This window comes from Lactuca virosa, chromosome 8 (genome assembly GCF_052849685.1).
Source record: "Lactuca virosa cultivar CGN04683 chromosome 8, Lactuca_virosa_CGN04683_v6, whole genome shotgun sequence".
In the NCBI taxonomy this organism is placed as follows: domain Eukaryota; kingdom Viridiplantae; phylum Streptophyta; class Magnoliopsida; order Asterales; family Asteraceae; genus Lactuca; species Lactuca virosa.
The window spans coordinates 124,786,976-124,807,544 of NC_136433.1; the positions used below are offsets into that span (position 1 = coordinate 124,786,976).

At 39.0% G+C, this 20,569-nt stretch overlaps 1 non-coding gene across 1 annotated transcript; it reads left to right on the forward strand.

The window, feature by feature from the left end:
* Positions 1-6,028: 6,028 nt before the first annotated feature.
* Positions 6,029-6,135, forward strand: LOC145135250 (small nucleolar RNA R71). Its single transcript, XR_013719712.1, has one exon. It is a non-coding gene; the product is annotated as a small nucleolar RNA R71 (small nucleolar RNA).
* The last annotated feature ends 14,434 nt before the right edge of the window (positions 6,136-20,569 follow it).

Consider the following 20,569-nt stretch of genomic DNA (forward strand, 5'->3'; position numbering starts at 1 on the left):
AGTCTCACGTCAGGAATATGAGATAATCGTGTTCGGCAAGGACTCTTCTTCCATCCGGTGCTTATCTTCTAGAATTCTCCACTCACGTCGTGAGTCATGAACTATTCACGTCGTGAGTACGTCATTTGCTGAATTTTTATTCCTTCTTTCCTTCAAGCCTCCAAAGTTCCATGTTTTGTCAATTTCAGTCCCTATCTTCAAAAATGCTTCTATTTGGCTACAAAATATAATTTTAGCTTATAAGTACCATTATTCTATGCAAATAACCCAATTATTAGTAAAAATATAAATAAATATTGCCTAAAAATATGTATAAATATGGCAATATCAACATACCCCACACTTGTGCTTTGCTTGCCCTCAAGCAAATCTAATTATTTTACACTTAAACCTTCATCACCAACATCACATAGAACGATCAAACTCAAAATCAGCCATTATGGCAAGACCTCAACGCGTGCATTTGTGTCTAAAATGTTTCCTAAATAACCCCCCTCAATTCTAAATACTCACAATCCTCATAAACACTCGCCCACTTCTTTTGAACAACGCTCATTTTATGCATCCCTCCGAATCCATCCGCAGAAAATCTTTTTAACCTCAAGGTATTTTTGTAAAGCTAACCAAGCATACATAAACTAGAGAATTACAACTTTTAAGATACCACACTTTGGAGCTCTTGAATTCTTCACTTCTTCGATATTTGATCTTCGATTTCTTTGAATTCACCATCTTTTGTAATCTTTGGTATCTTCAACTTTGATTTTTCAGAATATTTGATCTTTGATCTTCAACTTTGATACTTCTATAGCTCCAAAAATTCTTCAATTTTTCACTTTTTGGTAATTTCTCTCTTTTTTTTTAAATATCTCACTTTTTCCACTCAAAATCTACATGCTTAAGCAGGGGCGCTTAACTTCAACCTTTATTGGTTAAGGATATTAGTTTTCCTGGATACATTTCAAGTACAGGCTGCTAAACATATTGCATCCCTCAAACTAAGTGAGGTTGTGTTTTTGTCCCATGATTTCACCAGAATAAAGGAGTCCACAAATGCACTATAACGTATATTGGCTCAACTAAACATTTGAACTCTTATCGGATCATCCCAATGCAACACTAGCAACTAAAGTTCAAATTATTATTACTAGATTCAATTATTAAAAACTTTTAATTTTACCAAATTTTCTAGCAATTTACGTTCTTCTACCCCTACCCCACACTTATTACATACAATGCCCTCATTGTATGCATAAACTAAATAAAAGCAATAGAAGGGAGAAAAATGAACAGACTCCCCTGGGATATTGACGTGATCGAACTCTAAAAGTGTGGATAAAATGTGCATCTCGAATAGGAGCCTCTTCTAAATAGGAACTCGGACCTTGAACATGCAAAATATGTAGACGAGCCAACAAGTAACGAATCAAAATTTAAATCGTCCATAAGAGTAGATGCAAATCTTCAAAACATGTAGAATAATGTGGAAAAGCATACACCACATTTATAGTAGAAAAAAACGAGCCATAATAGTCATCATAAGAACTCCAAATATAATGGTGGTGATCCATGTAGTGAATAGGAACGAAAGGACTTCAACGTGGTGAAAACACAAAAATCACGACGTGAATAATATGCCTCACGACGTGATATCGCTGAACTGCATATTTTGAAATACCTCATAACCCAACTCACGACGTGAGAAATATAGCCTCACGACGTGAGAACTGGGCGACTGAATAATTAAAACTGCCCATTTCCTTACTAGTTTTGGCATTCCACCCCAATATCTTAATGGATAAAGACACTTCCAAATGCAGAATTTCTATGATATTTTGCTAAACTCATCCTCTCTCTCGACTCACCCCAAACTTATTTTCAATTGTGGGTCTCGACTCGTGACTCTAGACTCTAGACAAACCTTGGCTAGACACATACGCTCTCGACCTTCCTCTCCGAGACTCCATAGCAAATCTAAAATAAAGCCACCAAAAGACAACTAAAAGTAACATAATAGTTTAAAAGTCTTACAAACCATAACAAGTTTAAAAAAAACAAACAAATTCAAAACAATAAAAACTAAAAAGATAAGCAATCAATCATCATCTTCTTCATCCCTTGTTCCACTTGTACCAGCTCCATTTTCCCTCGAATGTTGATAGGAGCTCCACGTTGGGCAAATGGGGTAGTGACCTAAATGTGGTGGTTGCTCAATCTGGAAATGTTGGACCATATTCTCCATTGTACCACCAATCCAATTAGTACTCAAAGACAGCTGATCAAAATAACCAGCCATATCACCTCCAAAATTTGGTCCTCCCATGGGTGCGGGCTAATGCATCGGTTGCCCTCTCTCTCCTCGTCCTCGCACATTCCTCCTCCGAGGCCTTGGCTGTGGTTGTTGCTCAGACTGTGCACCAGGCTGCTCTCCATCATCACCCTCATCATCAGTATGTAAAAGTCCCCAATGAGACCCAAAATTCTTAACAACCCTCAATGTCTCCAAGTATCCCATAGTGATGTCTCTACCCTCCATGCAATTCAACGAGCGGGTAATTCTAGGAACGATTAAGCCATAAGAACGGGCCAATCTAGTAATAAAGTGGCCACCACAGATAGGGCTTCCAGGGTGGGGACTTGCAGCAGAATCAGCCAAGAAGCGAGCCAGAAAATATGGAATGTTACAACACACTCCCGGCTGTTAGATGGACCATAAAAAAACAAATTTTGCTTCGTGACCTTATCCCCATGTCGCCTATGATTGATGGAGAAAGTGATGAATCGGTGTATCAAACGGTGAATGGGGGATCTTATGCTGCTCTCGGGTGGGACTCCTGAATTGAATATTCCGGATGCAATATTGGTCCACAACTGAAACCCCGAGGCTCCATTTTCATATTCTCGAGTCGCCTCCCGCAAAAACATAACAAATTCTGGAGTCATAGCTTCCTGGGCTGTGTATAACCCCATTCTCCAAGAGAACTCTACCAAACTACATTCTCGGTATTCGCCCCCTGAGACGGAAACCCAATGTTCGCTGATAGGTAGGATCTTGGACATTCTCATGAAATGTCACAGTGGCAAAGAATTCCACGCATAGTTATTTATACACCCTCTCTTGGATACCAAATAAATTAAGCCAGCCCTTGCACGTGAACGAAAATTCATCTCCCAAAAATATCTTCGTGAGAAATGGAGATAATCGATCAAAGATTCCGACCTCCCTCAGTCTTTCCCAATGAATTGTAGGAGCAAGAGCAATTTCCCTATTGTACAACCACCCTAGCCTGTTATTGCAACGTATCAAAATGTCTCGTGGCATCGTGGTCGGAAAAACATAAAATGGGTGCAAACTTGCCACCCCTGTCGGAATTTCTCTTCTGGGAGCCATTGCTTAAGAGGAAGATTACGTGAGCAAAAGTGGAATATTGAGTAGTGAAGGCCGCAAGCAGAACAAGGGGGACCAGAAGGAACACGTTCACTTCGTTGGGGATAAAGAAATGAATTAGGTCAATTGGGTTCTGTCTTAAATTTGTGGTCCCGTGTTATTCACTATTCACGTTGTGAATTTGCACACACTCACGTCGTGAGTCCGTTTTGGGATGAAAATTTGGGCCATTATATTAATAATAAATGGACTATAACATATATTGGGCCGACAGACAGATGTCCGTGATTTTTACTTAACTCACGTCGTGAATACTAGAGGATTCCCGTCGTGAATTCTGGTTGACCTTTAAATCCTCCATTTCATTAATTATATTTCTTAATCTTTTAGCACTTAATTTTTCTAGGTACCCCACACTCAGTGTTTAATGATTCAGATGATATGATCGATTTTGAAAAAAAAAAACTAAAAGACGCGAAAACTAAAAGAAAGAAAATTCAAACCGAACTCGGGTTGCCTCCCGAGAAGCGCTTCTTTTTGATGGAGTCGTGAGCCGGACTCCGTGCCTCCTACGTTGAATCTTCAGATGAGTCCATCACCAGCTGGATTTTCTGCTCCTTCCATCTCATTTTATATGCTTGAACACGTCGAATGTATGCCTTTTTCAAATTTTCCTTTTTAGCCTTTGCCTCGTCTATGTCAAGCTTCCTTTTGGTCCCTTTTGTTTCCAATTTTTCTTCATTCTTCTTTAGATCAATAGGATCCTTCTCTTCTTTCACCACTGGAACCATCTCCTTGGAAGTAGTCTCGTCTTCATCACTCGACAAATCATCGCTTTCCTCACTCATTAAAGTTTTTGGTTTTGTGTACGCAATGACTTCAACGAAAAACGGAACGGATGCTCTCGGCTTAGTACGTTTGACTTGATTAATTGTCTTAATTTCTTCCTCCATGAGCTTTTCTAATTCTTCAAGTTCATTATCTTCATCAATATTGAACACCTCACCGTTAACATCATATCCTTGAAACCCATCTTGTATTCCAAAGTCTTCCTTATCATCACCAACCCACAATGTAAGCTTGGATTCACGAACATCAACTAAGGCGCTAGCAGTATTTAGCAAGGGGCGACCAAGAATGATTGGGACATTTACATCCTCCTTCATATCCATGATCACAAAGTCAACTGGGAAAACAAATTTCCCAATTTTAACAAGGATGTCTTCTACAATTCCCCTCGGTTGTGTCACTGAACGGTTGGCCATGTGAATGGTCATCTTTATAGCCTTGATTTTCTGAATGTTCAGCTTTTGATAGAATGAAAATGGCATCAAATTTATGCTAGCCCCGGAATCGGCTAAAGCATAAGTCTTCAAATTGTTACCAAACTCACATGGAAGAGTGAGGCGGCTAGGATCTCCCATTTTCTTAGGCAACTCTCCCAATACAGCTCTTGAGCTTTGTTCACTAAGAATGACCTTAGAATTTTTCTTTAGTTGCTGATGAGTGTTTACAAGATCTTGTAGGAACTTCGCATATTCTGGAATTTTGGATAGTGAATCTATAAAAGGAGTATTAATAGGAATACCCTGTATTTGCTTGATAAACTCCAGATGTTCTCTTTCCAGTGGACTGAGATTAGCTCGAGACGGAAACAGCAAAGGCGGTCGGTAAGCCGGAACGGATTCTGAATTTTTCTGTTCAGATTGGGCCCACGACGTGAGCATGGCGGGCTCACGACATGAGTCTGGTGTTTCAGCAACATCTTCATTTTCGAGCTTCGGCTTCTTCGGCTTTAGATCGGGCTGCTTTGGTTCCACTTCTAGTGCCTTTAAAAACTCAGATATTGCCTCTTCTTCAGTATCAATAACCATGACATGAGGTTGAGCTTTCTGTTCGGGAAGTTGTGAGGATAACTTGTTGTTCACCAAAGTAGTGAGTTGACCAACTTGGACTTCTAAACTATGAATCGATGCTTGATGATTTCTTAAGGAAGCTTGCTGGTCAATCATCATTTTGTGCTGTTCTTTCATCATATTCATGTGTTCCTTTAGCACTGCATCGGTATCATCATGCCTTTTCTCGGATGCTTCCATAAATCGGGTCAAAATATTTTCCAAGTCTACTTTCTTCTCGGCTGGTGGTTGCTCTTTTTGATAGAAGCCTCGGCCTGTCTGCTTAAATTTCTCTTCCTTTTGCTTCTTGTATTCATCATATGGCAGCCACTCTTTCTTTGGTTTTCTCCAATCCTCATCATACTTGTCCCTACTCGAGTAGCAAACTTGAGCCCTTTTGTTCCCATACTCATCTAAGTTGCAATCTTTAGTCAAGTGTGGTCCGTTACATCGTTCACACCCAACTTTAACTGCACGAATTGATTGGTCCATTTGTGTCAATCTCCGGTCCATATTATTCAGCATTGCCATCATAGCAGTCATTTCTTCAGAATGTGTGCCTCCACTACCTTTTGTGCCATCTTGTCTTGGGTTGTGGTACTCACGAGAGTGCTTTGCGAATTCTTCTACTAACTCCTTGACCTCCCTTGGATTTTTCTTTGTCAATGGTCCTTGAGAATCAAGGAGTTGCCTTGTCATAACATTGACCCCATCATAGAAAATAGACATCTCTTATTGAACATTAAGATCATGTTGAGGATAATTTCTTATCAACCCTTTGTAACGCTCCCATGCCTCGTATAATGACTCCCCCGGTTGTTGCTCAAAGTTGGCTATTGCCTTCTTGAGTTTAGCTATCTTGGATGGTGGGCAAAATTGATCTAAAATCTGCTCACGCATTTGAGCCCATGTAGTGATTGTACCCGGTGGTAGTGCTTTTAACCAGTCTTTTGCAGCTCCCTTAAAAGTAACGGGAAGCATCCTTAGTAAGACGGTATTTCTATTTGATGGGTTTTGAGCATTCTAACACTTCCTAAGTGTACATGCAACCCTAATAACCTTGAATCTATGTTTTCTCTATATACATGCAAATTTCTTTTTCAAGGTTATTTCCTAACTAGCATGGCATGGGGATTACATAAAACATAAAACTAGTAGAAATACATACCTTGTTGCTGCTTGGATTCCTTCAAGACTTTGTGAGCCTAGCACCCCAAATGTTGTGCCTCAAGTGCTTCACACAACACCACAAGACTTGGAATAACTTGAGAGAATACTTCTAGCACTCAAAATCGGTTATGCCCTCTCTAGTAACACTATGTCCACTAGGTCATGATTTTGCTAGCCATAGGGTTCCTTTTATAGTGTTGTCACAATTAGGGTTTACACATGAATGCCCTTAATTGTCATGACTCTTGATTTCCCATGACCCATGGATTTGTAACTCCCATGGACTATCCATGGAGCTCTATTTGGTTACATCCATAACCCATAAACCATGGATCATTAATCCACCATAAAAGAATTGATGATTGTCATAATTAACCCTATATATTTAATTAGTCTCACTTTGATCACCAAATTAATCCTAGATTAATACTTGATCAATACTAATTAAATAATACTATTAGTAATATATTAGAACTTATAATATATTAATAATCATAAGTGCCTTATTCTCTCATTTAGTCTATCCAAGTATTGCAATGCCATGCAACCCAAATGGACCATGCCGGGTCGGGTCAAGTACATACCAAATCAAAGTTATGGACTTAGACACTATATCCAACAGTCTCCCACTTGGATAAGTCTAATAACTATATTTGCAAATATGACTTCAAAATCCGACTAGCAATCGTTGCTCTTTCAAAGTCTCTCGGAACTGAGATGATGATGATACGCCATTTAAGATAAGTGATCATATAATCCTCTGTTCTCATGATATCAGCCGGACAAACACATGGAACATGGTCTTACTTATTGTCCAGCATTTGTTTCTCGATCTCTGATTTGTTTCGACATAGAACTAAATTGAACACATCAATTAGGTTCTGACCGGGCCCGGTACATAGGTCAAAACCAAATCATCGAGGGGCCCAGATATCGCTTCTATTTCTAGAAGGAACAGATAAACTTCGACTGATATGCTTGTACTAACTACTTGTTGAATTATTCACAAAGGCACGTTTTATAACATCGAGTTACCAATGCGTTTTCGTACAATCAATGAATAACCAACTCATAGTCAACAACTCATATTTCTAGGTTTGAAGATTTATATGATATTACCGTCTCACGATCACTCGAGATAAATTCCATGAAGTGATGCAAGTGAGCGTGGGTTGGATCCAATACTCAGCCCTTATGAGTACTCATGAATGTTGTAGCAACCATTGCATTGTCCAAAGCACTTTTAGACAAATCATACAAGCCAAATTCATGACAGTCTTAAATCAACACTTACTTCCAAAGTTTGACTGACTGTGGATGGTTTGAATAATAACATAATTATTCTGGAAGTAAAAACATGCAAAATTGAAACATAGTAAATAATCAACACAAGATAGTAACACCTTACTCATAAATAAATAACAACTTTTATTTATCATCAAATGTCAATTACATTTTACAAGTTTCAGGAATCTAATTATTGAAACTAATATCATCCTTCAGCCCAATGCGCCTCGCATGCTGTAAATGCTTAACCCTGCTCAGTCCCTTCGTGAGGGGATCTGCCGGGTTCTCATCTGATGATACCCTCTTAGCCACGAGGAGTCCTTCTTCTATTCGATGTCTAATGAAATGGTATTTTCTGTCAATGTGCCTAGATCTCCCGTGATCTCTCGGTTCCTTAGCCAAAGCAACCACACTTTCGCTGTCACAGAAAATTTCCATTGGCTCTTTTATAGCTGGTACAACTCCAAGGTCTCCGATGAAGTTCTTTAGCCATATCGCCTCCTGAGCTGCTTCACTTGCTGCTATGTACTCTGATTCACAAGTAGAATCAGCTACTATCTCCTGCTTGGAACTTTTCCAAGTAATTGCCCCTCCATTTAGGATAAAGACCCAGCCTGACTGAGAGCGGAAATTATCCCTATCAGTCTGGAAGCTAGCATCGCTATATCCTTCCACTCTCAAGTCATCACTGCCTCCGAGGGTAAGGACCCAATCCTTAGTCCTCCGCAGATACTTGAGAATGTTCTTTACCGCTGTCCAATGTGCCTTGCCAGGGTTCCCTTGATATCTACTGACCATGCTCAAAGCAAAGGCCACATCAGGGCGAGTACAAGTCATAGCATACATGATTGAGCCCACAGCGGAAGCATATGGTATATGACTCATCTCAGCTATCTCAGCCTCTGTACTCGGACTCTGAGTCTTACTTAGCTTGGCATTACTCTGGATTGGTAATTCTCCTTTCTTGGAATCTTGCATATTGAACCTCTTCAGTACCTTATCCACATAAGTACTTTGACTAAGTCCAATTAGTCTCTTACTCCTATCTCTCAATATCCTTATCCCTAGGATATAGGCAGCTTACCCAAGGTCCTTCATAGCGAAACACTTCCCAAGCCAAGACTTAACCTCCTGCAAGGTTCGGACGTCGTTTCCTATGAGAAGTATGTCATCCACATACAACACCAAGAAGCTAACTATGCTCCCACTAGCCCTGACATACACACAAGACTCATCCTCACTCCTAGAAAAGCCAAACTCTTTGACTTTCTCATCAAAGCAAAGATTCCATCTGCGAGATGCTTGTTTCAATCCATAAATGGATTTATCAAGCTTACACACTCTATTAGGGTATCTTGTATCGACAAAACCCTCTGGTTGAGCCATGTATACATCCTCAGTCAACTTTCCATTAAGGAAAGCGGTTTTGACATCCATTTGCCATATTTCATAATCATGAAATGCAGCTATGGCTAACAATACTCTAATAGACTTAATCTTAGCTACTGGTGAGAAGGTCTCATCATAGTCAACTCCCGGAGTTTGAGTAAAGCCCTTCGCAACCAGTCGCGCTTTATAAGTGTGTACCTTCCCATCCATGTCGGTCTTCTTCTTAAAGATCCATTTGCACCCAACTGTCTTACGACCTGGTACATTGTCAACCAAGTTCCAAACTTGATTGTCATACATGGACTGAATCTCGCTGTCCATAGCCTCCTTCCATTTAGCAGACTCAGGGCCTGCCATCGCTTTCCTGTAATTATTAGGTTCATCCAAATCTATTAGTGTACTATCACTAATAAATGTATCACCTTCAGTGGTGATGTGATAACCATAATAAAAATCAGGTGTGTTCCTCACCCTAGTGGAACGTCTTGGAGGTACAGACTCATCTATCAGATCAACAGGAGTTTCCTCCTCAGGTTGGTCGATAGCATTTGAGGTTCCTTCACCACTTGACTCTTGAAGCTCTTCTAGGTCAATTTGCCTCCCACTGTCCCCTTGGCTTATGAATTCTCTCTCACGAAAGACTCCTCTTCTTGCTACAAAGACCACATTATCACTGGGTCTGTAGAAGAGGTAACCAAAGGATCTCTGTGGGTAGCCGATGAAAATACACCTCTCACTTCGAGGTTCAAGCTTGTCATGAGTCTCACGCCTCACGAAGGCTTCACAACCCCAAATCTTGATGTGGTCCAAATTGGGAACTTTCCCAGTCCACATCTCGTGAGGTGTTTTGGCAACCTTTTTTAGTAGGGACTAGATTAAGGATATGGGCGGCAGTCTCTAAGGCATACCCCCAGAAAGAGATTGGTAACGAAGCTCGACTCACCATGGAACGAACCATATCCAACAAGGTTCGATTGCGCCTCTCAGCTACACCATTCAACTGTGGTGTTCTGGGAGGTGTCAATTGTGAGACAATCCCACATTCCTTAAGATAGTCAAGGAACTCAATGCTAAGATACTCTCCTCCCCGATCGGATCGGAGCATCTTGATGTTCCTGCCCAATTGATTCTCCACTTCCTGCTTAAACTCTTTGAACTTTTCAAAGGTTTCTGACTTATGCTTGATTAAGTAAATATATCCATATCTACTGTAATCATCAGTAAAAGTCACATAATAGCGATTAGCATCCCTTGTAGCAACTCTGAAGGGCCCACACACATCCGTGTGTACAAGGTCCAACAAACCTTCACCCCTATCACAAGTACCTGTGAAGGGTGACTTTGTCATTTTTCCAAGTAAACAAGACTCGCAACTATCATCTGACTTGAGGTCAAATGATTCCAAGACTCCAGCCTTTTGGAGTTGGCCTATGCGCTTCTTGTTAACATGTCCAAGACGACAATGCCACAAGGATGCTTTATCCAAGCTATCTGAAGAATCAATATACAACACATTATTTCCTAGATTGTCTTCAACATTCACGGCTTCATATACACCATCACAAGGTAATGCTTTAAAGTAAAATACATCATTGTAATAAACATTAATAGCACCATTTTTATTATCAAATGAAAATGTAAAACCTTGTTTGTACAAGCCATGAAAGGAAATAATATTTCTCGCCATTTCGGGCGAGTAACAACACTTATTCAAATCTAACATTAACCCATTATTAAGCAATAAAGAATAAACTCCTATCTTGGTAACAGGTGATGCTTTCCTGTTGCCCATGACTAAGTTTATCTTCCCGTGCTCCACTTGCTCACTTCTTCTTAGTGCCTGCAGATCAGTACAAATGTGAATACCACACCTTGTATCAAGCACCCAAGAACTAGCATTAGATGAGTTGTTAGACAATATTGTGTAAATACCTGCATGGGTGGGTTTAACCTTCCCATCCTTTAGATCTTGCAGATATTTGGGGCAGCTTCGCTTGAAGTGTCCCTTATCCTGGCAATAGAAGCACTGTGCTTCCTTTGGGTTTGAAGAAGGAGTAATGGGACCTTTCTTTGTCCCACTTGAAGAGGAACCATCAAGAGTCTTACCCTTGGTACCCTTCAAAGGGCTTTTCCTCTTCTTACCCTTTCCCTGCCCAATAGCCAGAACAGGGGCTGTTGAAGGAGTTGAAGTAGCAACCGCTTTACCCTTAAGGCCATTTTCAGCTGTCCTTAAGAGTCCTTGAAGTTTGCTAAGTGTGACTTCCTCCTTGTTCATATGATAAGTCATACGAAACTGATCATAACTTGGAGGTAAGGAATGGAGAATGATGACAATCGCCATTTCCTCAGGAAAGTCAACATTTAGCTTCAGCAACCGGTCAACGAACCTTTGCATCTTCTGCAAGTGACCGGTGATGGGTTCACCATCCTTCATCCTTACGGTTATCATGGAGGAGATGATTTCATACCTATCCTGACGCGCGCTCTGATGGTGCCTTTCCATCAGATCCAGGTGCATCTCATAGGGGTAGAAATCTTCATAGGATTTTTGAAGTTCAGGAGTCATGGTGGCCATCATGATGCGTGCTACTTTAGTAGCATCCTTTTCATGTGCAACAAACTCCGCAAACTCTTCAGGAGTAGCAGTGGCTTCATTCACAACCTTAAGCTCCCTATCGAGGACATATTCTTTGTCCTCATAGCGGGTAATCATTCTGATGTTTCTGATCCACTCATTGAAATTGGATCCATCAAAGATGACCTTACCACACAAGTTCATAAGGGAAAAGGAGCCTGTTGGGTTTGAGCCAGAAGCATTGTTGGAAGACATCTGAAAGGAAAGAAAGACAAGTTTCATTAGATTAGGAATCCTTAATAATTCACCCAAATGAAATATTAAGGCTAGGATCCAACAAACTATTTATAGTTGGAAGAGGGATGCCGTAATCCATACTATAAAATATTTGAAGGTAGGTAAATGACGATTTACCAATTTCCACCATAAGAACGAAATATTTTATTATTAGGTTTTATTGGTTTTGAAACTCCTAGATCTTTTGAGATACATTGAACTTTTCAATGGCATGTTTGAATCTCGATTGTGCCCTCTCAAGTTTGTGACTGGGATGCCGAGGATCACAAACAAGGTGTGAATAACCATACAAATTGACTTGGTACCCTCAACAATATTACCTAATCGATGTGCCGGTTAACCACACACGCTCCACCGATCTATAATAAGGTCAAGTTACCCTTTGCCACTCTTACTAGTCCATGTTAGTGTGCCGGTTAACCACACACGCTCCACTAACGACTTGGTAAGGTACAAAGTGTAATTTTATGGGCTAGCACCAATTTCATATTTTCCTAAAGTAACTAATATTGGGAATTTATAATGTATAGTTACTTTATAATTCATTATACTTTTAACAAGTATTTAAAGTCGTATCCTACCCGTTCGGCTAACGACCCTCCACCGATCAAGGAAGCGGTGGGTGAGAGTGGACACCCATTAAGTCACCATTTTATAGGCAACAACCTTATACCCCCCTTATAGACCGGCTTCGTGAATGAGGCCTACTAACGGTAAGAATGACATATTCTTATACATATCTATATAATAAAATTATAATAATAGTATAAGTGTTGATTTTTAAACTTTTTAAAAATCTAAGGTTTAATTTGGAATTAAAGTATTAAAGTGTAAGACTTTTCAAATTCCAAAACTTGAGGGCAAGATTTGAAACTATTCCAAGTCTCTTCAATTTGTAGCTTATGAGTTTTAATGGTTCATAAAAATGAAGACTCTTCATTTTATGAAACCTCTTTAGTTCTTTAATCACAATTAAAAGAAGTGACTTTTGGTTATCCATAACTTGAGGACAAGTTATGGACACCATCATAGCCATTAAGATCATGAATTAAACACACATGGTGGTTACACATAATTCCTATGATCTTCTAAAAACTCATAAGAACACAAATTCATGTCAAGGAATTTCAAGAAATCATATAAACATATACAATACTTGAAAATTGATAAAAAGTCATGTAAAATGGGTTAACATAATCATTATCATTTTGAAAAACAGTTTTTACTAGTCCAAAACAGATTGGGATAATGATCTTAATCCATTTCCAGCAACAAAACTCAAAAAAACTGCTCAGCACGCTCCTACTCGCCGAGTGCATTATTCTACTCGGCGAGTAGAATGAATTTGTTCATGGACTCGGCGAGTCCTCCCCATGGACTCGGCGAGTCCAGTCGTCAGAGTGCAGAATTTTCGATTTTCAAGCAGTTTTGCATCAAGTATACAGAAAACAATCCTAGGCTCTGATACCACTGATGGGTTTTGAGCATTCTACCACTTCCTAAGTATACATGCAACCCTAATAACCTTGAATCTATGTTTTCTCTATATACATGCAAATTTCTTTTTCAAGGTTATTTCCTAACTAGCATGGCATGGGGATTACATAAAACATAAAACTAGTAGAAATACATACCTTGTTGCTGCTTGGATTCCTTCAAGACTTTGTGAGCCTAGCACCCCAAATGTTGTGCCTCAAGTGCTTCACACAACACCACAAGACTTGGAATAACTTGAGAGAATACTTCTAGCACTCAAAATCGGTTATGCCCTCTCTAGTAACCCTAGGTCACGATTTTGCTAGCCATAGGGTTCCTTTTATAGTGTTGTCACAATTAGGGTTTACACATGAATGCCCTTAATTGTCATGACTCTTGATTTCCCATGACCCATGGATTTGTAACTCCCATGGACTATCCATGGAGCTCTATTTGGTTACATCCATAACCCATAAACCATGGATCATTAATCCACCATAAAAGAATTGATGATTGTCATAATTAACCCTATATATTTAATTAGTCTCACTTTGATCACCAAATTAATCCTAGATTAATACTTGATCAATACTAATTAAATAATACTATTATTAATATATTATAACTTATAATATATTAATAATCATAAGTGCCTTATTCACTCATTTAGTCTATCCAAGTATTGCAATGCCATGCAACCCAAATGGACCATGCCGGGTCGGGTCAAGTACATACCAAATCAAAGTTATGGACTTAGACACTATATCCAACACTATTCACGTTTTTGGACATTAAAATAATCCGCAATGTCATTGACCTCATCGATATGCTTAAAATCATCCTCATGATCTTTTACATAGAATGGAATATCCTTCAGTGCAGTCAAGATATGTCCCGTCAGCTCGAATGTGGCAGTGGCAGGAATCGCGGGTTGTACTAAACCGGGACCAACATCGTCTCGAATTCGCTTCTTATAAGCTCCCATGGACATTTCTTCAATGTTTGCCATCTCGTCTCCTTGCTCGTCTTCGGGTTCACGTGTAAATAGTCCAAACTTGGTCTTAGATTCATATTCGGATTCGTTTGGGATCGATATTTGATCGATGCTCTCAACTTTGCTCTTATCCTTTGAAGATGAACTTGACTCTCCTGTTTTCTTCCTCGACTTCTTTGAGAACACTGACTTGAGTTCTTGTAAGGGTGTCTTCTTTGGTGTGTGATCCTCTTCCGCGTTCTTATCTTTCTTTTTGTGAAGGGCCGACTCTGGATCTTCAAGTGGTGGCACCAAAGGGGTGTCGGACCCTCTGGTCATGTACTTCTGCAAAATAAACAAAAAAAACCGTAAAACTGAACTAAGAAAGACAACTAATAACTAAGAAAACAAGGAATCGCAGGATTCCCCCCATGAGCCTTCACAAGCTCACATCCTGAGTTCTGTAATGCAGGAAAAAAAATGAAACTGAAAAATAACTTTTTGCAGGTTTTACCCCACAAAAAGGATCGATTAAATTAAAGCAAATAAAGCAACAATTAACTAAGTTGTTCCCCGGCAACGGCGCCAAAAACTTGATGTGCACAAAAGTACCCACTAATTTTATATTTATAATCTAACTAACTTAACTAACTAAAATGCACCTAGGCAGTGTACCTAGTCGAATTATAGAATAGTTGGGTAAGTCGGGTGTCGATCACAGGGAACGGTGTTAACTAATTAATATACTTACTACTAAATTAACCTAATTATTAACAGCCTAAAAGGGTTTTATCTGATTTTACAAGATCAGACGAACTTTACTCAAATTCAATCAATTAATGAAAACACTCTCGTTTAGTTCGAGTCCACTTCTTCTTTATGGTTAGCTAACTATCATGGATTATCAAAGTTGGTTATCTAATTTATTTTATATTAGTAATTTAGGTCTAAATTTACCAATAATTAACTCATTCATGTAAAACTATGCATGGTCACACAATCAAACACAAAATTAGTTATGATTATGAATTTGCTATGTAAGATAGTGTAAACACAATTATGGTCATAATTTATGTTCCCTAGCACAGCTAAATTTATTTACTTCAATTACTATCTAAGATTTTGGTCGATCCTAGCTCTAGCAATTTAATGTTCACTAAATCACTAGGTAAACAAGTTCATGCAGTTTAATGGTCACTAAGCTACACAGAACATGAATTCAAGTAACTAAAGAAACAAATATTAACATGCTAGGTAGTAACAAATTGAACACAAGCAAATTACCAACTAAGCAAATCCAATATCAATAAGCTAAACCATAAGTCAGAAGCTTCATCTAGCTAAACAAGAGTAGCTAGATTCAGCTGCTCATGGCAACAAACAAACAAACACAAATCGAAATAGAAATCATAATGAAAGTACCAAACAATTAAACTATTGATGTACTTTTCTCTCCTTAGGTGATAAAAGCCTCTTCCAGAACTTCTTTTTCTCTCAAAATCGTCTCTAGGTCTGCTTTCTATCAGCCAAAAGTCCTCCAAGTCGTAATGGACAAGGATATATATACTTTCTGATTTTGTCGAGTTCACGTCGTGAGCCAATAAGTCTCACGTCGTGAATATGAGATAATCGTGTTCAGCAAGGACTCTTCTTCCATCCGATGCTTATCTTCTAGAATTCTCCACTCACGTCGTGAGTCATGAACTATTCACGTCGTGAGTACGTCATTTGCTGAATTTTTATTCCTTCTTTCCTTCAAGCCTCCAAAGTTCCATGTTTTGTCAATTTCAGTCCCTATCTTCGAAAATGCTTCTATTTGGCTGCAAAATATAATTTTAGCTTATAAGTACCATTATTCTATGCAAATAACCCAATTATTAGTAAAAATGTAAATAAATATTGCCTAAAAATATGTATAAATATGGCAATATAAACATTTATTCATATCTACAGGCCTATATCCGTAATCCCTCATCCAAACATCACTTCTATGCTCGACTGCCACTACCTATAATACAAGAAACTGAGTGGGTCCCGTTATCTTCACTTTACGTCCCTAAAACACCTATCATAAGGGACCTAGCCTAAGGACAATCATCGGGATGGACACTACTGCTAAGAGGGTTCCTCAGTAATAAATGTCCTTAAGGCAACCATGAGGGGGATGGAGTACACCGATGAACACATCGTTCACAAACACCTACAGGTTGCGAATCTGCTAGCGTTCCACTAGACTGTCTAGAAAAGTATGTGGTCGTCATCTATACTCCGCTAGATGACTGGATCAACAACAACATCGAGGCCTCTTATCATTTTATTTTATCACACACCAACTTTTACATCTACCCATGTTTTACCCAACATATTTTGTAGATATAAAATACATATACAGTTTAAATCATTTAAAACATGTTTAAAATCGTTCATCTAACATAGACAACAAGTATTCAGATAATATGCACACATAACACGTAATTTATATAAAATACTTCATATCTATGTGTAAGATGAAAGTAACTATGCACTCACTTGTCAAAGTGATGATTCCAAACTCGGGCAGCGCTTCGCTTCTAACGATTCTATTTTCCTTCGACGAAACCTAGCATTATTATCGCTAAAGTTTAGTCTAATATTCTCCGAGACTAATTAATCATCTTAGCATTATTACTATTATATAAGCGTTAAAACAATACTTTTCACCTACTATGTACAGACAAGGGCCAGATATGAAACACCGAGGGCAGGACCATTTTGGCATTATAGCACTTCTGAAATCCAACAACCCATGCGGCCCTTCAAACCAGATTCCCCGTACCGCGAGTGGTTAAAAATATATTATAACGACACTTATATAACTCATAATAATAGCCCAAATATTTATTATAAGGTCCTAATAATATTACTATATTTAAACATAAGTTATACTTAAGGTAGGGTAAGTGTATCTCACTTACAGCGGGTTTTATTAAAAACCGGGCTTCGCTAAAGCAGCTTTTACGAGCCGAAAACCTCTTTTTCTCGGAGCCTTCGGGAGCTTCGGGGCTTCCTTCGGGTGCTAGGGGGTACCCTAGGCTTTGGGGGGTTGGGGGAGGGTTAGAGAGATGTTAGAGAGAGAAAGAGAATGGGAAATGGTGTGGAAAACCGGCTGCCTTCGCTGCCTTTTTATAGGCGTGCGAGGCCTCGGTACGCTAGGCGTAGTCCGAAGTACGTTGGGCGTACTCGCGAACACGCTTCGACAAGCTGCTGGTGCATCGTGGACGATTTCGAACCGCAGGAGGCTAGATTGTTGGGCGTATGAGCTTCGGTACGCAGAGCGTACTCGGACGCGGGGTGTTCTCGGATTACACGGGGCGTAGTCCTCGCACCAGCTGTCACCATCCGAAGCGAGACCGTGGGCAACAAGTGACGACTGAGATTGTGCCACGTCAACGATTTTCGCAGCAGCCTCCTTCAACTTCTAAATTCCGTAACATTCATATACGAGCTCCGTTTTCGACGTTCTTTATATCCACACGTAGGCGGGATCGTACTCTACAACTTTCGTTTAGACTCCGTCGGCTAATTTTGACTTTATTTTTAAAGTTTTATTTTTAACATGTTGGGACAGGAATAGTCCGTTAAAAATTCATAACTTCTTCATCCGACGTCCGGTTTCATCTGTCTTTTTACCGTTACACTACTATTAACGAGATCTTCGATTCTCGTTTCGGTTGTGCCGGCTAAAAATCGGTCGATCTAATATTCGAACTCCGGGCTGCGTACTGCTAAGCCGAAACTTAGAAAAATCATAACTTCCTCATACGAAGTCATATTTGGGCGTTCTTTTTATGAACGCTCTCGGTTTAATGTATGCTACGACTTTCTTTTAGATCGCTAAGGCTAAAAATCGCTCTATCGTAAATTCACTATTTACGTCGCAGTGTCGTGCCGGTTCTGTCGCGAAACTTCGATAAGCCATAACTTCTTCGTTATAACTCGGATTTTGGCGTTCTTTATATCTACGTAATCCTTGTCACGACCATTACAACATTCTTCATTGATATCGGGTTTATCTAACATTTTATTTTTGACGCTTATTTTTAATATATCTTTATAAACAAGTATATAAACACATAAAATCACATAATTCACATAATATTCGAGTAATCCATCTTTATTACTTCAAAATGAGTTACAATGGTTGACTTGACTATTACATCATTATACTAATGCGTAGTCCAGAAACAGGGGTGTTACAAAGGCCCTGGCGAGATAACGTCTCGTCAGTGCTTTCCGTCAGATTTAACGTGGTCGCATACGGTAACGTTAACAAAAAGAAAGAAACTTGATTTTGGATTTGTCGCAGTTCACATCGTGAGCATGCATGCTCACGTCGTGAGCCCAGGCCTGTTGCGGATTTTCTGTGCTTTTCTGCCTAATCTGCTTTTGTTTGATATTTACTTGCTATACTTATCCTCCAAATCAGATTTTGGTGCATCTATGATGATAAAATAAAAGCCTAGAATTTAGGAGATAGTTATTTGACTTGATTATTGTTTTATGATTAATCTGATTGATCTTTTAAGTGTATACATAATAAATCTAGATATTAATTGAATGAAATAATTAATGTCAAATAATATTTGGTATTTTGAAATTGTTTAAATACATCCCTATGGATCTTATTATTAATTTAATTAAGCGATTAATTAAATATAATTAATAAATCCATAAAAGGTTTAAATTTAATTAAATTAAAAGTTTAATTTATTAAATGATAAAACCCTTGCAATTTTAAAATGTTTCAAAATACACATATACTATGTATATAGTTAAAGGTTTAATATATATTTTATGTATAATAATAGTCTGTCAAATCGCTAGTATACCTCATTCACGAAGTCATACTATAAGGGAGTTTAAGGAAGCGGTCTGTAAAATGACCGCCATTTGGTATACACTCTTACTCACCGCTCTCATGCATGGTGGAGGATCGTTAGTCGGATGGGTTTGATAGGACAATTAATTCTCATTAATAAGTATAATGCGATTAAAAAGTAACTAAACTATTTTAAAATACCACTCTTAATTACTTTAGGAAAATGTGAATTTGGATGCTAATCTGTAACGCCCGCAGATCCGGGCTAGTCAATTTAGAGACGATAAGTGTCGAAAATGACTTTCTGGTGGAAGATTATTCCGAAGGAGTAATCTTAACTAAGTTGTAGTAGTCGTGAAAAGGATTTCGGATATATAAAGAATGCCGAAATCTGAGTTATAATGAAGAAGTTATGACTTGTCGAAGTTTCGCGACAGAACCGGCACGACACAGCGCGACGTAAATAATGAATTTACGATAGAGTGATATTTGGCCTTAGCGATCTAAACGAAAGTCGTAGAATACGTTAAACCGAGAGCGTACATAAAAAGAACGTCCAAATCTGACTTCGTATGAAGTTATGATTTTTCTAAGTTTCAGTTTAGCGGTATGCAACCCAAAGTTCGAATATGAGATCGAGTGGTTTCTAGCCGAAACAATCTAAACGAGAATCGAAGATCTCGTCGATAGTAGTGCAACGGAAGAAAGACAGATGAAAACGGACGTCGGATAAAGAAGTTATGAATTTCTAACGGAGTTTTCCTGTCCCGGCCTACTAAAAACAATATAATAAAAATAAATCAAAATTTACCGACGGAGTCTAAACGAGAGTTGTAGAGCATAATCTCACCTTCGCGTGGATATAAAGAACGTCGAAAACGGAGCTCGTATGCGAAAGATATGAATTTCTGAAGTTCGAGGCACACTTACCAAAGGGGGAACGCCCCGCGTTCGGAGCCCAGAGCTTGTCCCGTCGCATGTCAAGTCCGAAGTTCGTAAGCCATGACGCACGGTGGAACGCTCTGCGTTCGTCCAAGGAACGCGCTGCATTCGGGAACGCGCTGCGTTCGGAGGCCAGACCCCTCCACTAGTACAAAAATGACCTACGGTCACACTTTCTGAAAAACGGTCTGTGACACTTTTTATTAAAAGTGTGGCCAAAGGTCTAAAAAATGTTAGAGAGTGTTAATGGATACATTTAAATTAGTTTGTGTGGCCATTATATAGATAATCAAAACTTTAACCACACTTAATTATACCA